This window comes from Eschrichtius robustus, chromosome 5 (genome assembly GCF_028021215.1).
Source record: "Eschrichtius robustus isolate mEscRob2 chromosome 5, mEscRob2.pri, whole genome shotgun sequence".
Classification (NCBI taxonomy): Eukaryota; Metazoa; Chordata; class Mammalia; order Artiodactyla; family Eschrichtiidae; genus Eschrichtius; species Eschrichtius robustus.
This window is the reverse complement of record NC_090828.1, coordinates 127,398,095-127,421,379: the sequence shown is the minus strand read 5'-3', so window position 1 is coordinate 127,421,379 and position 23,285 is coordinate 127,398,095. Positions and strand designations below refer to the sequence as shown.

The following is a 23,285-nucleotide window of genomic DNA, read 5'->3' as shown; positions in this document are numbered from 1 at the left end:
TTATTTACAAAACAGAAACAGACTCACAGACTTAGAGAATGAACTTATGGTTACCAGGAGGGAAGGATGGGGGGAAGGGATAATTAGGGAGTTTGGGATTGACATGTACACACTGCTATATTTTAAATGGATAACCAAGAAGGACCTACTGTATAGCACAGGGAACTCTGCTCAATGTTATGTGGCAGCCTGGATGGGAGCAGAGTTTGGGGGAGAATGGATACATGTATATGTATGGCTGAGTTCCTCTAGTGTGCACCTGAAACTATCATCAACATTGTTAATTGGCTATACTCCAACATAAAATAAAAAGTTTTAAAAAGTCTTAAAAAAAAACTAATGAATTATACTATTTGGACTACTTTGCTTTAAAAATATGTTAACTAGATGACAATATAAAGTGGAAATTTTAATGGTTTTTGGCATTAGAAGTTTGTCTGTTCCATGATACTTTTCAATACATTAAATTTTTTTCAATATTAAAATTGTCTTGAGCAACCACAAATTTAAGAGATCAATCCCTTGTTATGTAGTGATATATAATATGAAAGCAGTTAATAATTTCTATTGTGCATTGTGCCCCAAAGCATACATTTTTCACTGTTTAACCATAATCCAGCCCAATACTTTCCAAAATCACTTCAACATATTCTCTCTAGTGATAAATTTACAGTTTTGTTGTAAACACCAAAGATGAAGAGGTAAAGGTTCCAAACAAATATGGTCAATAAAACTTCCCAACTTGAAACGAAGTTCACCAAATAAACAGAATAAATACCAAAATTCCACAAATAATTACCACCCAACAAATACTAAGTGGACTTAGGAGTTAAATGTAAAAACTCAATATAATGCCAGAATATGAATGAAAAGCACATGCTTATATTAGTCCCTGACACATAAACTAGGTGCACTTCCCTTTTAAATCCCAAAATCTAAGAAATGGAAGGACAACACAGTTTAAGTACCAAAATTAAGCATAGCAAGCATACTTTTAGACGAAAAGAGGCTACAGATAAGTTTGTGATATTTCATTTTCTTTGCAAAATAATATCATTGTTTATTTACTGTATAAAATCATCTTTGTGACCTCTCAGCTGTGACCTTAACTCTGGCTGAAAATAAAACGTCAACAATATATGCTAACCTCATTAGATATTGTTTTTTTAAAAGTTCGGTACTTATTGCAGCAAGAGCTTTGTTTCTTCCAGCTGAAAAGCTGGGGCAAAGAATCAATAACTTCAAATGCAGTTTCTTCCAACATGAGTCAACCATGTAGTTAACCCACAAAATAACTGTTCAGAAACAACTGAAAAAAATATAACAAGTGGAACTAGTGAGAATTGTTTGACCCAAGCCTAGCATAAGACGTGATTATATACAGATTTGCAAAACAAAATGCCCCATTTGACAGTCTGACACAACAAAATTTAAATTTACCTTATTCATTCAACGAATAGTAGGGCTCTAGGTGCAGGAGACATATCTATGCCCTGCCCCGAGGGGTTCACACAAAGCAAGAAAGAATATGATGGATGTCAGAATGAGGATACAGAGTACTGTATGAGCTCAGAGAAAGGAAGGAAAATGTCTTACAAAAACAATCAGAAAAGGCTTCAGTGAAAAATATAATGGCCAACTATCATCCATTGCTGGTGGGAATGAAAAATGGTACAGATACTTGGAAGACAGGTTAGTGGTTTCTTTAAAAACTAAACATATAATCTAACAATTGTGCTCCCTGGTATTTACCCAAATGAGCTGAAAACTTACAGCCACACAAAAATCTGCACATGGATGTTTATAGTAGCTTTATCCATAACTGCCAAAATTTGGAAGCAACCAAGATGTCCTTCAGTACGTGAATGGATAAACTGTGGTCCAGACATTGTGATACTATGAAGTGATAAAAAGAAACGAGCTATCAACCATGAAAAGACATGGAGGAACCTTAAATTATTAATTGAAAGAAGCCAGTTTGAAAAGACTCCAGACTGTATAATTCCAACTATGTAACATGCTGAAAAATGTAAACTATGGAGACTCTAAAGATACTAGTAGTTAGAATGGTAGATACATGTCATTATACTGTTGTCGAAATCCATAGGATGTACAACAGCAAGAGTGAACCCTAAAGTAAAATATGGACTTTGGGTGATAATCATGTGTCAACGTAGGTTCATCAGTTGTAGTAAACATATCATGTGTGGGATGTTGACAATGGGGGAGGTTTTACCCATGTGAAGGTAAGGGTAAATGGAAAATCCCTGTACCTTCTGTTCAATTTTTCTGTGAACATAACATTTCTCTTGAAAGTAAAATCTATTCATTTTTATTTTTAAAAGTTAAATGACCTGGGCCTTACAGGTTTCAAAAGACAGAGAAAGGGAATGGCATGGACAAGTGAAGGGCTGAGAGCATTTTAGAAAAAAGAATGACTGCTTTTTGTTTGACACAGCAAAAAAGCTTTGATGCTAGAATTAATTTTCTGTCATAGGAGTTTAGGATTTTAATCAGATGAGCTAACTTTATCAGGATTTCAGAAATATATTTATTCTGTGAAATATCTCAATAAGACCAGATTTTGGTATAGACATGTTTCACAATTTAAAGTTTCCTCAGATTATATAAATGCACCCTAATGTGTCCAATACAATCCCTTTAATTCTTAGATGATTATATTTTACCATCTCTCTTTGATATGCATTTATTTAGTTGATTCAATGAAATTTATATAGGTAAAGGTAGGAGGTAGGAGTCTAACTTTCAGTGGGAAAGTAGATTATGATAGCACAATCTATTAAATAAATGATCCTTATCAACTGAATTGAAAAATTAACTATATTTTTGCTCCTAGGTAAATTCCACATATTTTGTTTACTGTATCTTTTGAGCATATGTAAAACAAACAAACAAAAAACCACCTTGTAAGGCAAATGCAGCACACCATACAATCTTATTTTCAAATACTTTTTTCAAATATTATTTTGGCAATTCTCAAACGTCTGTTCTTTCATATGAGCTTAAAAATCATATTAAAATCCACCAGAATGGGAATCTTATTAAAATAGCATTATATATACACAGCGAATTGGAAAACTTTAAACTTTAGGTACATTAATTGTGTTTCATCTTCTATTTTTCATATAGATCCTTCACATTTCCTATTATATTTACTAGTAAGTATATATGGTTTGTTATTGTGAACAGAATATTTCCCATTGTTATTCTAAATGAGTTTATACACACACACAGAGTTAATAATTATATTATTCACCATATCACATTTTCTTTAAAATGCCAATGGAAATTAAATCTTTTATTTTTCTACATATTCAATTCTATCATCTGAAAATACATTTTCTCCTTTTCCTAAAGTTTAAATTTATATGTATATATATTTATATGTATATCTGTGTGTGTATATATATGCATTTATATGTATATATGTGTGTATATATACATTTATATGTGTATATACACACACACATAATATATATATAAAATTTTCAGGTATTGCAGATTCACATGCAGTTGTAAGAAATAATACAGAAAGACAAATCCTTTATACACTTCCTCCAGTTTCCATCAATAACATATGATATCTTGCATAAACAATATCTCAAAAAGAAATTGACATTGATACCCTCCACCAACTCTATTCAGACTTCACCAGTTCTGCATGTATTCAGTTGTGTACATATGAGTATATGTGGCTGTCTTTAGTTCTATGCAATTGTATCAAATATGATGAGCACCAGTAAGGCAGAGAACAGTTCCATCACCAGAATCTCCTGTGTTGCCCTTTTATTGCCATAACCTTCCTCTGCAACCTTTGGCAACCACTAATCTATTTTCCACCTTAAAGATTTTGTAATTTCCAGAGTGCTATGTAAATGGAATCATGCATTATATAATATTTTGAGATTGGCAGAGATCCATCTTAGTTGTTGAGTGTATCAATACTCCGTTCCTTTTTGTTGCTTGGTACTATTCCAGGGCATGAATGTATCAGTTTGTTAAACTATCCATCTGTTGAAGGAAATCTGGGTTATCATTTGTAGCTTGGGGTTATTATGAATAAAGCTGCTATGAACATTAATTATAGGTTTTTATGTGAACATAAATGTTCCTTTCTTCGGGATAAATGCCAAAATATGCAATTGCTGGGTCACATGGTGCACATTTAGTTTTGTAAGAAAATATCGGATGCTTTTCTAGAGTAGTTGTACCATTTTACATTCTCACCAGCAATGTAGAAATGACCTAGTTTTTCTGTGTTCTTGCAAGAATTTGGTGGTTTTTTAAAAAAAAATAAGCCATTCTGATATATGTGTAATGATATGTCGTTGTGGTTTTAATTTGCATTACCCTAATAGCTAATGAACATCATTTAATGTGCTTATTTGTGATGTTTATATCCTCTTAAGCGAAATGTCTGTTCATGTCATTTGCCCATTTTCTAATTGGATTGTTTTGTTTGTGTGACTGTTGAGTTTAGAGTCTTCTATTCTAAATGCAAATCATTTGTTGATATGTCAACTTCAGATTTCCTCCAGCCCTCTACCTTGTCTTTTCATCCTTTTAAAAAGGACTTCTGCAGAGGAAAAGTTTTTTAATTTTGATGAGATCCAGTTTATCATTTTTTCCTTTTATAAATCACACTTTTATTGTCAAGACTAAGAATGCTTCAACTAATCCTGAAGATTTTCTCCTATCTTTTTTCCTAAAAGAGTAATAGTTTTATATTTTACATATAAGTCCCGGAATCATCTTGAGTTACTTTTTGTCTATCATGTGAGGATTAATTAGAGGTTCATATTTTATTTTTGTTTTTTTGCATATTGGATGACCAATTGCTCCAGCACCATTAAAAAGCATTTATTTCATTTTAGTGAATTATTTCATTAGCTCGAGTGTCAAAACAATGTTGAATAATAATGATGAAATAACAATCCTGCTGTCTTCTTTTATTATGGCAGCATCTTTAATATTTCATTACTTAATAAGATATTTTTTCTTGATTTTTGGAAAGGAATCTGTATCATGCTTAAGTAATTTGTTTATATTCCTATGTCACTTCAAATTTTTATTTGAAATTATAACTGTCATGATACGCTTCCAACCTTTGATATAAACATAATTTTCTCCTTTAATGTGTTGATATAAAAATTGTATAAATGAAATTTCCTATTTCCAACCACCCTCTATTTCTATAACAAAATCCAACTGGTCATGGCAAACTATTATTACTTTTCTACTGCTAGATTAATACGTTAAATGTTTATTTAAATGTTTAATTTTTTAATGAATTAAACTAATGGTCCATTTTTTTTTCATTTTGTATTATACTGATCAGTTAACATTTTAATAATTTTATTAAATATTCTGAACTCCATTTATTTTCTATAATCTGAAATAATTCAATAATTTTAATAGTAAGGATTTTTTTTAACTCCAATTGCCCCTAGAATTTATTATAAAATCAACTCATCAAAGTAATTCAAACTATTGTGATTAAATTTTAAATTTAAACAATAATCAGATAAAACTTAAGGTTTAATTTATTTGTCTTCATTCATTACTGAATGAACTGTATATACTTCATGACTTCATTCCTTTTTCTGGTTGTTTCTTTTTTCCTTATTTCTTTGTTCATTTCTTTAAATTTTTCTTAGCTGCTAGGCACTATCCCTGAGGTCTCTTGAATTTTTCAGTCCTAGAAAAGAGACTTCTTCCTTCTACATATAATGAATAATTAAGCTTCTGTTTCAATAGCCTTGGAGGTTGGTTGTTTATCCCCTAGCTCCTTTTATCTCCACATTTCATCATAGTCTTTTGGAGTGTTCATCCTTTGTAATCAATCATCCCTTTTCCAAATGCCCCTCCCCAAGCCCTAATGGGATATCCATTTGGAGGGGAAACTAAGGCTCAGCAAACTTAAAGATTTTGACAAAGTTCACATGGTTAGTAAGAGGCAGGACTGAAATTGGAACCTACATCTCTCTAACTTATTAAGCTCTACTGTCTCTCAAAATAAGTCTTTTCTCGTTCTCTATAATATTGTGTTAATTAGTTTTTTTTTAAATGTACAATTTTATAAGTGATATTTTAAGAATATTCGTATTTCCTTTTAGCCACAAGAATCCTTCTCCTAATTGAAATTCCTCCTGTACCCTCTCCAGACTTTATTAGCATCCCATTCTGCTCCAACCTGCTCATGAAGGTACCATTGCCACAGTCTTTCTATTTTCTCACATAGAGCAGTGTCACAGCATTCATGAAAAAGTGGAGCTTTTTGTTTGTTTTCTTCAAGAAATTGTCTATAAAATGTCAGCCTCAAACTCCAAATTTACCCTCTGCTCATTGTTGCACTCTATTTACTATTAACATTAGTAGCATCACCTATCACACCTCATCAGCAAACATTTATAACCCAGCTGCAACCTGATTTCTCAGGAACTTAATTTATGTTAGAACCATCTGAAGAAATCTTATATTTGATACATTTTAATAATGTTCTCTCTATTTTGACTCTACGGCCCCACTTAGCAAACAGAGAATCCTGGGCACCATTTCTTCATCCCAATCACTCACATCGAACACTGAGAAGGTAGCTTAAGAAGGAAATTGGTATTAGATTGTAAATAATTTTAAGAGATGATTCCTCATGTAAAGCTCCTTTCTTACGAATCTTCAGAGGAAGAAATTCTGCAATCAATACCTATTTCCTAATATCAACAAAATATTACTTAACTTTTTTTTTTTTTTTTTTTTTTTGGCCACACCTCACGGCCTGTGGGATCTTAGTTCCCTGATCAGGGATCAACCTGTGCCCCCAGAAGTGGAAGCACTGAGTCTCAAACACTGGACTGCGTCTCATAGACTTTATCCTTCTCAAGTAAGGTACTGGGTAACATATCATCTCTAGTTATTTTGTAAATAAATATGAGATACTTTTTGATGTGTGTGCATACGTACATATATATATAAGTGTGGATACATGTGTGAAAGTCTGAAAACCTAATATATGTTGATAGTTGCGATTTCTTTTTCTTTAATGTTTGCTGTGGGTTTGTCATATATGACCTTTATTATATTGAGGTAGGTTCCCTCTATGCCCACTTTCTGGAGAGTTTTTATCGTAAATGGGTGTTGAATTTTGTCAAAAGCTTTTTCTGCATCTATTGAGATGACCATATGGTTTTCATTCTTCAATTTGTTAATATGGTGTATCACATTGATTCATTTGCATATATTGAAGAATCCTTGCATCCCTGGGATAAATCCCACTTGATCATGGTGTATGATCCTTTTAATGTGTTGTTCGATTCTGTTTGCTAGTATTTTGTTGAGGATTTTTGCATCTATATTCATCAGTGATATTGGTCTGTAATTTTTTTTTTTTTGTAGTATCTTTGTCTGGTTTTGGTATCAGGGTGATGGTGGCCTCATAGAATTAGTTTGGGAGTGTTCCTTCCTCTGCAATTTTTTGGAAGAGTTTGGGAAGGATGGGTGTTAGCTTTTCTCTAAATGTATGATAGAATTCACCTGTGAAGACATCTGGTCCTGGACTTTTGTTTGTGGGAAGATTTTTAATCACAGTTTCAATTTAACTACTTGTGATTGGTCTGTTCATATTTTTTATTTCTTCCTGGTTCAGTCTTGGAAGGTTACGCCTTTCTAAGAATTTGTCCATTTCTTCCAGGTTGTCCACTTTATTGGCATAGAGTTGCTTGTAGTAGTCTCTTAGGATGCTTTGTATTTCTGCGGTGTCTGTTGTAACTTCTCCTTTTTCAATTCTAATTTTATTGATTTGAGTCCTCTCCCTCTTTTTCTTGATGAGCCTGGCTAATGGATTATCAATTTTGTTTATCTTCTCAAAGAACCAGCTTTTAGTTTTATTGATCTTTGCTATTGTTTTCTTTGTTTCTATTTCATTTATTTCTGCTCTGATCTTTATGATTTCTTTCCTTCTACTAACTTTGGGTTTTGTTTGTTCTTCTTTCTCTAGTTTTTTAGGTGGAAGGTTAGATTGTTTATTTGAGATTTTCATTATTTCTTGAGGTAGGCTTGTATTGCTATAAATTTCCCTCTCAGAACTGCTTTTGCTGCATCCCATAGGTTTTGAATCACCATGTTTTCATTGTAATTTGTCTCTAGGTACTTTTTGATTTCCTCTTTGATTTCTTCAGTGATCTCTTGGTTATTTAGTAATGCGTTGTTTAGCCTCCATGTGTCTGTGTTTTTTAAGTTTTTTTCCCTGTAATTGACTTCTAATCTCATAGCATTGTGGTCAGAAAAGATGCTTGATATGATTTCAATTTTCTTAAATTTACTGAGGCTTGATTTGTGACCCAAGATGTGATCTATCCTGGAGAATGTTCTGTGTGAACTTGAGAAGAAAGTGTAATCTGCTGTTTTTGGATGGAATGTCCTATAAATATCAATTAAATCTATCTGGTCTATTGTGTCATTTAAAGCTTGTGTTTCCTTATTAATTTTCTGTTTGGATGATCTGTCCATTGGTGTAAGTGAGGTGTTAACGTCCCCCACTATTATTGTGTTACTGTCGATTTCCTCTTTTAGAGCTGTTAGCAGTTGCCTTATGTATTGAAGTGCTCCTATGTTGGATGCATATATATTTATAATTATTATATCTTCTTCTTGGATTGATCCCTTGATCATTATGTAGTGTCTTTCCTTGTGTCTTGTAACATTCTTTATTTTAAAGTCTATCTTATCTGATATGAGTATAGCTACTCCAGCTTTCTTTTGATTTTCATTTGCATGGAATATCTTTTTCCATCCCCTCACTTTCAGTCTGTATGTGTCCCTAGGTCTGAAGTGGGTCTCTTGTAGACAGCATACAGATGGGTCTTGTTTTTGTATCCATTCAGCGAGCCTGTGTCTTTTGGTTGGAGCATTTAATCCATTCCTGTTTAAGGTAATTATCGATATGTATGTTCCTATTACCATTTTCTTAATTGTTATGGGTTTGCTTTTGTAGGTCCTTTTCTTCTCTTGCATTTCCCACTTAGAGAAGTTCCTTTAGCATTTGTTGTAGAGCTGGTTTGGTGGTGCTGAATTCTCTTAGCTTTTGCTTGTCTGTAAAGCTTTTGATTTCTCTGATGAATCTGAATGAGATCCTTGCCAGGTAGAGTAATCTTGATTGTAGGTTCTTCCCTTTCATCACTTTAAATATATCATGCCACTCCCTTCTGGCTTGTAGAGTTTCTGCTGAGAAATAAGCTGTTAACCTCCTGGGAGTTCCCTTGTATATTATTTGTCGTTTTTCCATTGTTGCTCTCAATAATTTTTCTTTGTCTTTAATTTTTGTCAGTTTGATTACTATGTGTCTTGGCGTGTTTCTCCTTGGGTTTATCCTGCCTGGGACTCTCTGCACTTCCTGGACTTGGGTGGCTATTTCCTTTCCCATGTTAGGGAAGTTTTCGACTATAATCTCTTCAGATATTTTCTCTGGTCCTTTCTCTCTCTCTTCTCCTTCTGGGACCCCTATAATGTGAATGTTGTTGCGTTTAATGTTGTCCCGGAGGTCTCTTAGGCTGTCTTCATTTCTTTTCATTCTTTTTTCTTTATTCTGTTCCGCAGCAGTGAATTCCACCATTCTGTCTTCCAGGTCACTTATCCGTTCTTCTGCCTCAGTTATTCTGCTATTGATTCATTCTAGGTATTTTTCATTTCCGTTATTGTATTGTTCATCTCTATTTGTTTGTTCTTTAATTTTTCTAGGTGTTTGTTTTTAAATTTCTAGGTCTTTGTTAAACATTTCTTGCATCTTCTCGATCTTTGCCTCCATTCTTTTTCCGAGGTCCTGGATCATCTTCACTATCATTCTTTTTCTGGAATGTTTCCTATCTCCACTTCATTTAGTTGTTTTTCTGGGGTTTTATCTTGTTCCTTCATCTAGTACATAGCCTTCTGCCTTTTCATCTTGTCTATCTTTCTGTGAGGATTGTAGTTCTTCTTGCTTCTGCTGTCTGCCCTTTGGTGGATGAGGCTATCTAAGAGGCTTATCGATAGTTTCTATTAAAAGGCTAAATATTTGTTAACCAAATAGGATCCTATGATTATGGTTATAATTATGAATAACAGCACAAGGATCCAATGAGATGCACAGTATAACAATGACCTGAAGTATTTAAAGAACTGGAAACAGAGTAATTATTTTTTTAATTGTACAAGATATAGAATCTTAGCTAAAACATTCAGCTTTGGCAACAGGAGTGTAGAAATAGAATTGACATTAAATAATTCTCTCCATGTTCTTTTCTCTGTTCTAGTCTATCATTTAAGATCATAGACTTCTATTGGCATTTCTGTGCTTTCTTCCAAAAATCCAATCTTGCTTTTAAATGGCCTTTTGAAATAAGTTGGCCACATAATCTTAGAAGAGAAAAGAAAGTTCTTCAGTAATGAACTGAAGGAAAACTAATCTGTGACTTTCAGTACTTGGTTTCTCTTTACTGAAACTGTGTTACTTTTTACCTGGTTTACTCTTGACATCAGAGGTTCAGAAATATTTCTTTTAATTTAAATCTTATTTGAAATAATTTCCTGTTAAAACAGTAATGAAAAGAAAAATCTAATCAGGTAGTTATTCAGAATTCCCACAAGAAGAACAAGGCTATTTCCTCTTTCTGCTCATTTGATTCTCTCTTTTCTCTGGATGTCCAATGTACCACCACCTTTATTTCCCACAGCTACATTTAAATCTCTATTCTTAAAGGTTATTCTCATTTCCCATATTTAGTGTCACTACAGGCTAGTCTTCTAGTGCATTTCCATTTTAAAACATTATTGATTGTTCAAAGTTCATAGAAAGGGTAACACCCCCACCACCCCGTCTTATATAACTGTATATATGAAAATACAGAATGCAAATCATAGCAGTCACAGCCAAATTCCAAACCTTTTCAAAATATTTGCTGATTGTACATTTCCTAGTCAGACTTTAAAGTTTTGTTTTACTACTTAACAGCTAAAGCACTAATTCTTTTCTTTTTTCCATCATTTTCCCATTCTTTTCTTTCACTAGGATGCTGAAATACAGTACAGCAGACTGAATATTGTCAAAATTTATGTCATTTGAGATCAGATATAATATACCAAGTTCTTTTTAATGTTTCCTGATTTAGCACCAAGAAAATGAACAAAGGGTTACTATTTACAGTTAAGGAGCTATACATAGTTTGGAATGTAAAATTGAGGAATAAAAATACATATCATTGAAACAGAAGAAAATTACAAGGTATGCCCTGGTACAAGTTACACTCTTCTTTTTTATTTATAAATGAAGACATATATGGAAATCATTAGGCAAAGTACTCAGCTTATTTAATGTCTGTCATTGTCATTATTATTATTAAAATGTTAAAATGTATAGGTCAATATAAAGCAAATTTGAATTTTAAAATTTCAAAGTCACAAAACAAAATGTTTTCCCTTCCTTTGGAGTTTTTGTTTCTTTCATAGTTCCCTTCAGCCCAAATATTTCCATTATGTTCTTGGATGTACCCTACCAGAAGTACAGTATTGAGTTGCATGTTTTAGTAGAAAAAGTTAGTGAAATGTAAAATTCACTCAGAAGTCTCTTTTTGAAAGAAGAGTATTTGGCTATTTTAAATTTGTAAGGTCAAATATATGGATCACACATATAAATTATAAATCAGTCTTGTCAGTAAAGCAGCTTGTCACTTAGTATTCTGAACACCAGTTCATCCACTCAAGCAAAAGCACAAAGGGAATTAGTGCACTGTATACCATCTGTTTTATAGTCCCAGAAAATTACCTTTGTTCCTCTTGGTATGCCAGGAGTTTCCTTCCTCTATCTCTTTCTTTTGCCTTTTCCTACTCTAATATCTTGTTGTGGCAACAGCTAAGTTTCTTGAATAAAAGGCCAGTCAATTCCTTATCTTCATCAATTCTATCACCTAGAACCACTTTTGACTCAGATTAACCCTGTATCTTATAAAGTCTAAATTATATATACCCTTCAAATTGAATTTACTTCCTAAATCAGATTATCTTCCAATGAATGTTCTTTCTTTCTCGAGTATCTTTCCAGCAGGTAGCTTTCATATAGAAAGCCACATTTTAATTATAAAAAGTCATTTAAAAATTCAGCTATGTGGAAAGTTACTAAATTGTAACTAAAGCTGGGCCTGTACTGAATGGAATGAAGACAGCTGGCAAATAAGGTATTATATATTTATTTAACTGTCACTTTCTTCCCTCTTTCAACTCTGCCCTTTTTTTTCACCATACATGGGGAGAATTTCTAGGGAATGTACACTGAATACAAAATACTGAAATGCAGATTACAAGAAGTTTGCCTTCTACGATCCATTCATCTTCTCAAAGTTTCCCCACAGACAGTTATGAACTTATACTCCCACTCCCTATACTCGAACAGGGACAAGCATTAATGCTGAAATAACAGTAATCAGAGCTAGGAGTTCATATTTTAATCCTAGTTAAACCCTTAACTAGTGCATAGGCACTTGGCTAGTTCACTCCATCTATTCAGGAGTAAGTTTCCTCATTTGTAAAGAGAAAGGGTTGGACTAAATTACACTGTGGCTGGCTGTGTTCTAGAGACTCTAAAGCTCTCTTAGGACAGAGAAAGGAGGGGTAGATGGGGATTATGTGGTTAAAACTCTTCAACCAGAACAGCTCTGCTGTTGACATGTTTGATTTCTTCATATAGAATTTTATTGGATGTACCCCTCCCCAAACACACACAAAGGCCCATAAAGTAGCTTGCATCTGTAAGATGCCCTAATTTCTGTTATATTCTGTACTAGTTCTCCTTATTTTCAGCAGAGACTCTTAAGTGTTCATCAAAATAAGGAATGTACTTTCAGGTTCTGAAGGACTTATTAAATTTTACCTCAAACTTGTCATCTCTTGAATAAATAAATCAAGAGCTTTAGGATTTACTCATAGGTTTAATTAGTCAAATTAGTCAATTTTTCAAAGTGCTAATCATACTCAATCTTCTTTCTGAGACTTTTTCCAAATTAAATCTCCTGAATTTGAATAGAAAACCTAAATGTGAGAAATGTACTTGCACAAAGGCCTTTCACATTGTGAGAAGAAAAGGCAAATTACAGACTGATACACATATACACATAACACACACCTTACACACACACACACACACACACACACACACACACACACACACACATGCTAGAATGATGTCTTCTTTATACCCTAATGTGTTATAGCTCTACTTTGGGCCTATGAGCTCTTATATAACCAAGTTTGAGTTCCTCCCTCAGGCATACTTTTTATTTCAATCACATTACCGTTAGCAAATTTTTGTTCCATATCTCTACTACCCTACAGGAGAGCATTGCGGAGCATAATCTGTGGGCAACTGTGGACAGCAGTCCTAAAAGTCAAAATAATATTCATAGTAATACTAAGGCACATCTTCCTTTTACACTGGGTTGAAATTCTCACTCCTGGAAGCAAAACCAAAGGTGGATGCAACTACAGGCACCTCACTGAGAGTCAATACTGTGGCATAAAACTATACGATAGTCATTCTGTTCTTTAGTCTTATAAATGCTCAAAAAATGCTTGAAAAATCCTATTCCAGTTAAGAATTTCCTCAACACAGTTCTAAAAATTGTTCATTGTATTCAGTCTCCACCCTTGAGATCTTTTCAATATTTGTGTGGTGAAAAGGGAGTTATACCTCCTCCCCTCTGCCGCCCAAAAATCACTTCCCCTGCATATCGACATGGTACTTGTTCCAAAGAAATGTATGTGGGCAATTGCTTGAGTTATGTACTGAACTAACAGCTTTTTTCCTGGAACACCATTTTTAGTGGAAAAAATGAATAACAAACTATGATTATTTAGATTTAAGGATTTGGCAAATGTTTTCTTCAAAATAAATAAAATGAGCCTCTCACTTAAAAATCATAACTGTTAAAAAATAATACATAAAAAATTTAAAAAACACAACTGTTTGTTACAAACTATAAAATTCAAGCTTTCAAACAAAAATTGAATTTTGCAAAACTTGTGTTCTCTATCTTGAGTTTGACTACTTCCCAGTACTCTTCTAGTGAGATTTTTCTAGTTATACCATCAGTGATATTAACTGTTTTCTTAAATATTGTGTAATAAACTCTACCAACATTTGCAAGATCTGTATAACTCAGTGAACTAATATTTTCCAAATGACCAATACATAATGTTACAGAATCGTGCATAGGTAAAAGATCCTTTTAAAGTGCTAGATGGACCAATAGATTTTAAAAGCAGAGTACTGATATTTTATGGATATGGGTTCAGGTTTCACAATGCAACTAACCATTGAGGATCTACCATTTATCAAGTTCTCAAGAAGTATCAAGGAAGAGCATCTACAATTATGTGAAAAAGCTATTAGAAAACTCTCTCCATTTCTAACTACATATCTTTATGAGGCCAGAATTCTTTCATATGCTTCAACCAAAGCAACTAATTCCAAAAGAATTGACACAGGAGTACATATGAGAATCCTGCAGTCTTCTATTGAGCAGACACTAAATATTTGCAAAAACATATAATAATGACATTCTTCTCACCAATTTTTGAAAAGGTAACTATTTTTCATTATATATTATGTATATTTACATGTAATAGTTTTATTTTGCCATTTTAAATGAATTAACAGATATTTTATAAAAAGTCCGAGAAAGTAATTTTTAATTTCTAATCCAGAAAATATTTATAGGTATAATTCAAATGCCCAAAAGCACTTTTGTGTCCTCAATTACTTGTTAGAGGTCCCCACACTAAGCTCTCCTGTGTATACTTTATTGTGTATTTTATTAAGTTTATTTTACCCTCATTTCAAACTGCTAAGGTTATAGTAAGTATTACTCTAAGACTCTACAGATGTGGACTCTCTTCTCAATTTGGTAATAACATCAGATTTAATGATCATACTACATTATGTTATTATTTGTTATGTTCATCATCAAGAACTTCATGAAATATTTCTCTGACATTCTCTTATTTTTAATACAAGAGTGAATAAGTAGATAAATTTGTCACTGGTCAATATTTAGTGAAAACTCAGTTTGTACTGACAGTGTAAACTATTATGCATCATACAATGAATGGAGGAAACAATGTAAATGGTAAAGATATAAAATCTATGCTTGATGGTTTCAAATATAACAAGGAACTCAGGTTAATCACAAATGACAGAAGCCAGTTGCATATAAATTGGATCAGCAAAGTCTGTTATTAGAGTGATATCAATGAACATAAAGGAGTAGACTGCTCCAAGAGACTTTTCCCACAGTAACATCAAAAAAAAAAAAAAAAAAAGCAAAATTGTCAGAATAAACTGTCAGAATTCTGGAAAACAGTCAAATGTTTACAAAAGACAAGCAAACACTGAATCAAGAAAAAGGCAATTTAAAAATAATAGGAAGGCTTGTGGAATTTTTATTTGCCATTACCCCCATCCTCTCACTGTCTTGGTGGCAATCTTTGAGTCAGCAGCCTGCATTTGGAGTATGGTTCTGGTTCTAGAGGGAGCAAAGTAGATCTTATTCTCAAAGAGTTGTGTTTGCCTGCTCTAAACTGTCTCAACTGACACAAGGCACTTATTTTTGTTACACCTGATCCAGAACAATCAGGGCAGAAAAGCAATGGGTATTCCTCAAAAACATCATAAAGCAAATGAATGAGCCACAGCTACATGGGGAAAAAGACACAGTTAAGATATAATATAGGGAACCCAAAGCTGGGAGGCAAAGCTGGAAAAGAGTTTCTTTGGGAAATTAGGCATTCAAAATGCCTACATATATTGGAATATTTGGAAAGCCACATGCATGCCCAGAGCAGGATGCATGTTCAAAAAAGGTCTGAAAAGACCCTAAGTTTTCACCTCTGGCTAAACTTTAGACACAGTACAAGCAGGAAGTGAAGGCTAAGACAGAATTGCAGATGATGTGAATAAGTGTCCCAGCACAGAACTAATTTGAAAAGAATGAGAGGGTTTTCTGGTCCCCTCTTTTTAAAAAATTCTGCTTTTTTTTCCTCCCTGCCCCTCCCCACCTCTTGAATCCTAACATTCAAGGAAAGCTTTGTAAAAACGTGAGCTGTACATAAACTAAAGGAACAGAGACTTCAGAGACTACACATCACACAGGATACTGACTTTCCAAAATCGATATATCAATATTGATCAACTAATCAATACATCAATATCAATATCAATATCTCTATCTATCTATTTATCCATATATCACTACATCCAACAACACCAGGATACATTTCTTTTCAACTACATGGAACATTCTCCAGGATAGACCATATGTTAGGCCACCAAACAAGTTTCAATAAATTTAAAAATATTGAAATTATTCAAAATATGCTCTCTGAATGAGATGGAATGAAAGTAAAAATCAATAACAGAAAGAAAACTGGAAAATTCACCTGTATGAGGATGTTAAACAAGACACTTTTAACAAGCAGTATTTCAGAGAAGAAATCACAAAGGAAATTAGGAAATACCTTGGGACAAATGAAAATGAAAATACAACATACCAAAACGGATAGGATTCAGTGAAGGCATTACTCACAGAGATAAATACCTCCCTTAAAAAAGAAAGATCTCAAATCAATAACCTAACTTTACATGTAAATAAGTAGAAAAAAGAAGAGGAAATTAACTGAAATCTAGTAGAAGAAAGTAATAAATATTAGAGTGATGATAAATGAAATTAGAGAATAGAAAACCAGTAGAAAGAATCAATAGAATCAAAAGTTTTTTCTTTGAAAAGATCAACACAATTGACCAAATTTTACTTAAGTTGACTAAGATAAAAAAGAAAGAAGATGCAGATAATAAGTCAGTTATGAAACTGGGAGCATTGCTAAAATTTTATAGAGATTAAAAGGATCATGAGAGAATACTTTGAACAATTGTATGCTAACATATTAGATAACTTAGATAAAATGGACACATTTCTAGAAACACGTAAACTACCAAACTGACTCAAGAAGAAATAAAAAATCTGAACAGACCAATTATTAGTAAGAAGATTGAATCCATAAACAAAAACCTCACAACAATGAAAAATGCAGGAACAGATGACTTCACTTGTAAATTCTACCAAACATTTAAAGAAGAATTAGCTCCAATTCTTCTCAAACTCTTCCAAAAGCTAGAAGAGGAAGGAATACTTAATAACTCATTTTATAAGGTTAGACTATTCTGATCCAAATCCAAACAGAACACATGAAAAAAATGTTAACATTCCTTATGAATATATATGCAAAAACCCTCAGTGGAATACAAGTAGCAAATGGCAGAATGACTTCTTTTAATTGGCCAACCAAATTCTCCAGCATATCAAGAGGATTATGAACTATTAACAAAGAGGATTATTCCAGGAATTTAAGGGTAACCTGACCAAAAAAACAAAAAACAAAAAGAGGTAACCAATGTAATACACCACATTCATAGAAAAAAAGAGGAAAAACACATGATCATCTCAATTCATGATAAAATGCATTTGACAAATCCATCACTCTTTCTTTTAGAAACATTTTAAAAACTAGGAATGAAAAGAAACTTCCTCAACACGAAATAAGGTCTTTATGAAAAACCCACAGCAAAGGTGGTAGTCAGTGATGAAAGACTGAAAGATGTTGTTCTGTGATCAAGAACAAGACAATGATGTCCACTTTCACCATTGCTATACAAAATTATACTGGAAATTCTAACCAGAATTCTAGCCAGGGAAGAAAAATAAATAAAAGACAGCCAATTTGGAAATGAAGATGTAAAACTATCTTTATTTACACATGCCATTGTCTTCTATATAGAGAAAACCCAAAGAATCTACAACAATCTTCTACAGCTAATAAGTAAATTTAGAATAAAGGGTTTCGAGTGTTTATCAACACTCAAAAATTAGTTGTATTTCTATACGCCAGCAATAAGCAATCAAAAAAAGATATTAAGGAATTAATTCAGGCTACAATCACATTCGAAAGAATGAAATACTTAGGAATAAATTTAACCAAGGAGGTAAAGAATTTACATTTAAAACTATAAAACATTGCTGAAAGAAATTAAAGACATAAATAAATGGAAAGACAACTAGTGTTTAATGATTGAAAGAATATTTCTAAGATGGCAATATTACCCAAAGTGATCCACAGATTCAATACAATCAATATCAAAATCCCAACTGCCTTTTTTTTTTTTTTTGCAGAAATGGAAAAGACAATCCTCAAATTCATATGGAATTGTAAAAGGCCCTGAATAGGAAAAAATAAAAAACTAAAATAGAAAACAAAATTGGAGCACTCACATTTTCTAATTTCAAAATTTACTACAAAGCTACAGTAATCAAAACAGTGGCATGATACTGGCATAAGGTTAGACACAGACTGATGGATTACAATTGCAAGTCCTCAAATAAGCCAATATTATCTATGATAAATGATAATCAACAAGGGAGGAAAAAAAAAATTCAATGGGTAAAGAACAGTCTCTTCAACAAATGTTTCTAGGTGAAACGTATGCAAAAAATGAAGTTGGACTCCCCACCTTACACCGTACACAAAAATTAACTCAAAATCATTCACTGTCCTAATGCTATGAGCTAAAACCATAAACCTCTTTATAAAACATACAGGTAAATCTTCATGCCTCTGGATTTAGCAATGGATTCTTAGATACAATACCAAAAAAGATAAGCTGGGCTTCATAAAAATTAAGAAGTTTTGTGCTTCAAAGGACAGTGTCAAAAAAGTGAAGACAACCTACAGAACAGAAGAAAATATTTGCAAATCATATATCTAGCAAGAGATTAATATCCAGAATATAGAACTACAACTCAACAACAATAAATCAAACAACCCAATTAAAACATGTGCAAAAGACTTGAATAGACCGTTCTTAAACAAAGATACACAAACGGCCAATAAGCATATGAGGAGATGCTCAACAACACTAATCATTCGGGAAATGCATACTAAAACCAAATGAGATGTCACTTCAAACCTCTTGGATGACAATCATAAAATAAATGGAAAATAGTAAGTGTTGATGAGGATGTGGAGAAACTTGAAAATGTATATATTGCTGTTGGAAATGTAAGATGGTGTAGTTGCTGTGGAAAATAGTCTGGTAGTTTCTCAGAAAGTTAAACATGAATTAGCACATAGCCCCGCAATTCCATTCCTGGACATCTACTCACCAAAAAATTGAAAACAAGAACTCAAAAAAAACCCAATGCATGTACACACATGTACATAGAAGCTCTATGCCCAATAGCCAAAAGGTGAAAACATTCCAAATTTCCATCAGTGATTGGATGGATGGATAGATGGATGGATGGATGGATGGATGGATGGATGAATAAATGAATGGATAAACAAATTGTGATACATACATACAATGGACTACTATTCAGCCATAAAAGGGAATGAAGTGCTGATATGTGAAAACGTGGATGAACTTCTAAAACATTATGTTAAGTGAAAGAAGTCAAACTAAAAAGGTCACATATTGTTTGATCCCATTTGTATGAAATAATCAGAATAGGTAAACTGGTAGAGACAGAGCTAGACTGGTGACTCTCAGGAGCTGGGGCAAGTGGAAAATGGGGAGTAACTTCTTAATGGGCACAGGGTTTCCTTTTGGAGTGATAACATATTTTGGAACTATATATAGAGTTGGTGGTTACACACATTGTGAAAATACTAAATGCCACTGAACTGTTCACTTCAAAGTGGATAATTTTATGGTACATGGCATTACCCATATGGTATAACCCATATAAAAAAGTAAGTTCATTGGTCTTGTTTCCCTAATATTGTATAATTGCTGGTGTTTCTCCAGAAAAAAACAGGGTAGGCTGTGAGTCTCGGATCAGAGGTCTTCTACACCCCATGCAAAAGTCAAATTATTATGCACAGATTTAAGGCACAATTTTCCATTTAAGTAAGGATGTTTCCCAAGTCTAGCTTCACTGATTCCAGTTTTTCTAGAGAGTTTTCTCAGTTGGAACTTACATTCAATTGAACAATCTTAGACCAAGAGAAAAGAGTGTGAAAAAATAACCCAAAACAATGAACACTGAAATTGTTCCAAGATAAATTTTCATTTTGCAGAGCAAAGGCAGAGAGTGGGATATTATTTAGTTTAAAATACTGTTTAACTTAAGGGTAATTTCTTTTTACAGATATTGTATCTTCTCATACCTAATAAATGAATTCTGGAATGAGATGGCTTCAGTTACACTTCAAAGCCACTTCAAAGCCAAGGAACTGGATATTAAAAGTCCCTGGCAAATAATTGCATATTAAAATATCCCCTTTCAAAAATACAGGGGGCTAATGTATGCTAATTTTTTTTCCATGAGGAGGGGCAATTGGATACAACACCCTCACTTAAGAAAACTTTCCTTCTCAAAGACCAGGCTATTTTGATCCCCCATTTTTCCCCAGGCTATCATATTCCTAAAGCAAGTATTTCTTTTAAAAGAAGGCAAACAAAAAATATGACAACATATTTAAAGTTGTACAGTGACATGTAAATAGTTTTGATACACTGTGGTTTATGAAAGAAAAGGTTCACTTACATTTTATCATGAGTGTTTGAAGTTTTAGAAAAAAATATGATAGCTGAAAGAATTTACATGTATACTTTCCAGTCACCTACTTCTGTCACTTCTTCCCTAACTACCCCTTGGCCACCCCAGCTTAATTCCTTCTTTGCTTTGCATTCCCTTTTGGAAATATACAGAATTAATTAACTCATTTAAAAAAACAATCGAGGCTCAGAATAAAAGCACAGTTCATTTTGCTCTCTTTTTTTTTTTTCCTCAAATGTTTCTTGCCCATACTTTGCATAGGTACAATATAGAGCTTAACTTAACTTTTATTTCAAAGGTTAAGACAGGTGCTAGAACCAAAATGGCCTGGGATAGGGACCCAGCTTCCCCATATTCTAACTGTGTGACAGGCAATTTACTGTAACTTGTAACACTCAGCCAAATAATGTAGAATATGAATAAATTAATAGTATCTATTTCATGTTAGGGGTGCGATGATAAATAAAGTAGTACATTTAAAGCACTCAGTACAATACCTGGAATGTAACAAGCAGATGATAAATAAATGTTACTTATTAAAACAGATTCTCTTCTGACTCTAATAAAAATGAACACATTATAATGTAAACTAAATCCCTTATTTATCTGATTGGACAATACAAAAAGATGAAAATAAATAAGGAAATCAAATCTGACTTAAAAATAGAAATGCAACTATAAAGCAAAGACAAAAAATATAACTACTCTGACTTTATTAGTGACAGAGAAAATTATTTTTCATTTAACATAAGAGATAAATCTATTAGAAAAGCAACCACAGTCCATGTTATCTGGGGGGAAACTGTTAGAATCTGTCACTGTTTTCTCTTTGGCAGCCTGATTATGCCTGGGTAATACCACATTAAAATGTGTTCATCTGTGCTGTTCTTGGAACAACAAGCAGAGACAATTTAGCTTATGCCTATCAATACAACATATCTCTCTTTTTAATTCAACGAAATAAAATAAACGATTTGCATGTTGGTGGATGTTGATGTTTACAAGTGAGTAATGCAAATTTCAAAATATGTAAAACATTATTTCCCCCTCATAAAAGCATAATGGGATATTTTAATCGTTGCTTTGACATTTTAAAAAACAGGTCAGATGCTTAAATGACACCTTTTAAATTAGAGCTGCCAAGAGATTGCTTGAAACATAATATAACATGACATTTTAACTAACTATAACCAGGAGCTATTATTTTCTCAGAATATAATAGTAACCAGAATAAATTCATTTTGAGTTTTTACATGACAATAACAAATCAGATGTCACCTGTCCAATAAAGCACTTAATTTTATCAACTGTTTTCTAGAAAATTATCTTTTTTATAAATAGGGACAGATTAATATTTTTAAAGCCTAATTTGAAAGGGTCAAAACATTCCTTTAAAAAATGTGGGGGGGGGGGAGTCAATATGGCGTATTAGGAGGATGCGGAATTTGCGTCTCCTCAAAACTAGGGCACCTACCAGGCAACGGTGGGGGACCACGGACACCTAACGGGACGGCAGGTACCCCCAGTGACCGGTTGTTTCAATTATAGTTTTATTTTTTCTAATATAATTTTTATCTTTCTAATTTCATTTTGTTTTTTATTCTTTGATATTGTACTGCTGCTGTTTTTCTTTCTTTCGTTTTGTTTTTTGTTTTTTGTTTTTTTTTAACCGTGCCATGAAGCTCACAACATCTTGGTTCCCAGGCCAGAGGTCGGGCCCAAGCTCCTGTGATGGGAGCTCTGAGTCCAAACCGGTGGAATAACAGAGAACCTGAGACACCAGTCAAGATTAATCACAGTGCGGCCTCCTGGAGGTCCTCATCTCAGCACCAAGACCCAGCTCTATCGAACTGCCTGCGAACTCCAGTGCTGGATGTCTCAGGCCAAACAACCGGGAAGACAGGAATAAAGCACCACCCATCAAAAATTAAAAAATTAAATGACAAAAGATATGTTATAGAATAAACAGCAAGGTAAAAACCTACAAGACCAAATAAATGAAGAAGAAATAGGCAACCTACCTGAAAAAGAATTCAGAGTAATGATAGTAAAGATGCAAGGTAAAAACCTACAAGACCAAATAAATGAAGAAGAAATAGGCAACCTACCTGAAAAAGAATTCAGAGTAATGACAGTAAAGATGATCCAAAATCTCGGAAACAAAAAGGAGAAAATACAAGAAACAGTTAACAGGGATCTAGAAGAACTAAAGAGCAAACAAACAGTGATGAAAAACACAATTACTGAAATTAAAAATACTCTAGAAGGAATCAATAGCAGAATAACAGAGGCAGAAGAACGGATAAGTGAGGTGGAATATAAAATGGTAGAAATAACTGCCAGGGAGCAGAATAAACAAAAAAGAATGAAAAGAATTGAGGAGAGTCTCAGAGACCTCTGGGACAACATAAAAGCACCAACATTTGAATTATAAGGGTCCCAGAAGAAGAAGAGAAAAAGAAAGGGTCCAAAAAAATATTTGGAGAGATTATAGTTGAAAACTTCCCTAACATGGGAAAGGAAATAGTCAATCAAGTCCAGGAAGCCCAGAGAGTTTAATACAAGAAAAACCCAAAGAGAAACACGCCGAGTCACATATTAATCAAACTATCAAAATTTACATACAAAGAAAAA

The 23,285-nt window shown here is 33.2% G+C and overlaps 1 protein-coding gene across 2 annotated transcripts in view; it reads right to left on the bottom strand.

The window, feature by feature from the left end:
• The window catches only part of DPP10 (dipeptidyl peptidase like 10), a 707,501-nt gene that overhangs the window by 496,985 nt on the left and 187,231 nt on the right, over positions 1–23,285 (bottom strand). The gene's annotated exons all lie outside the window — the stretch shown is intronic.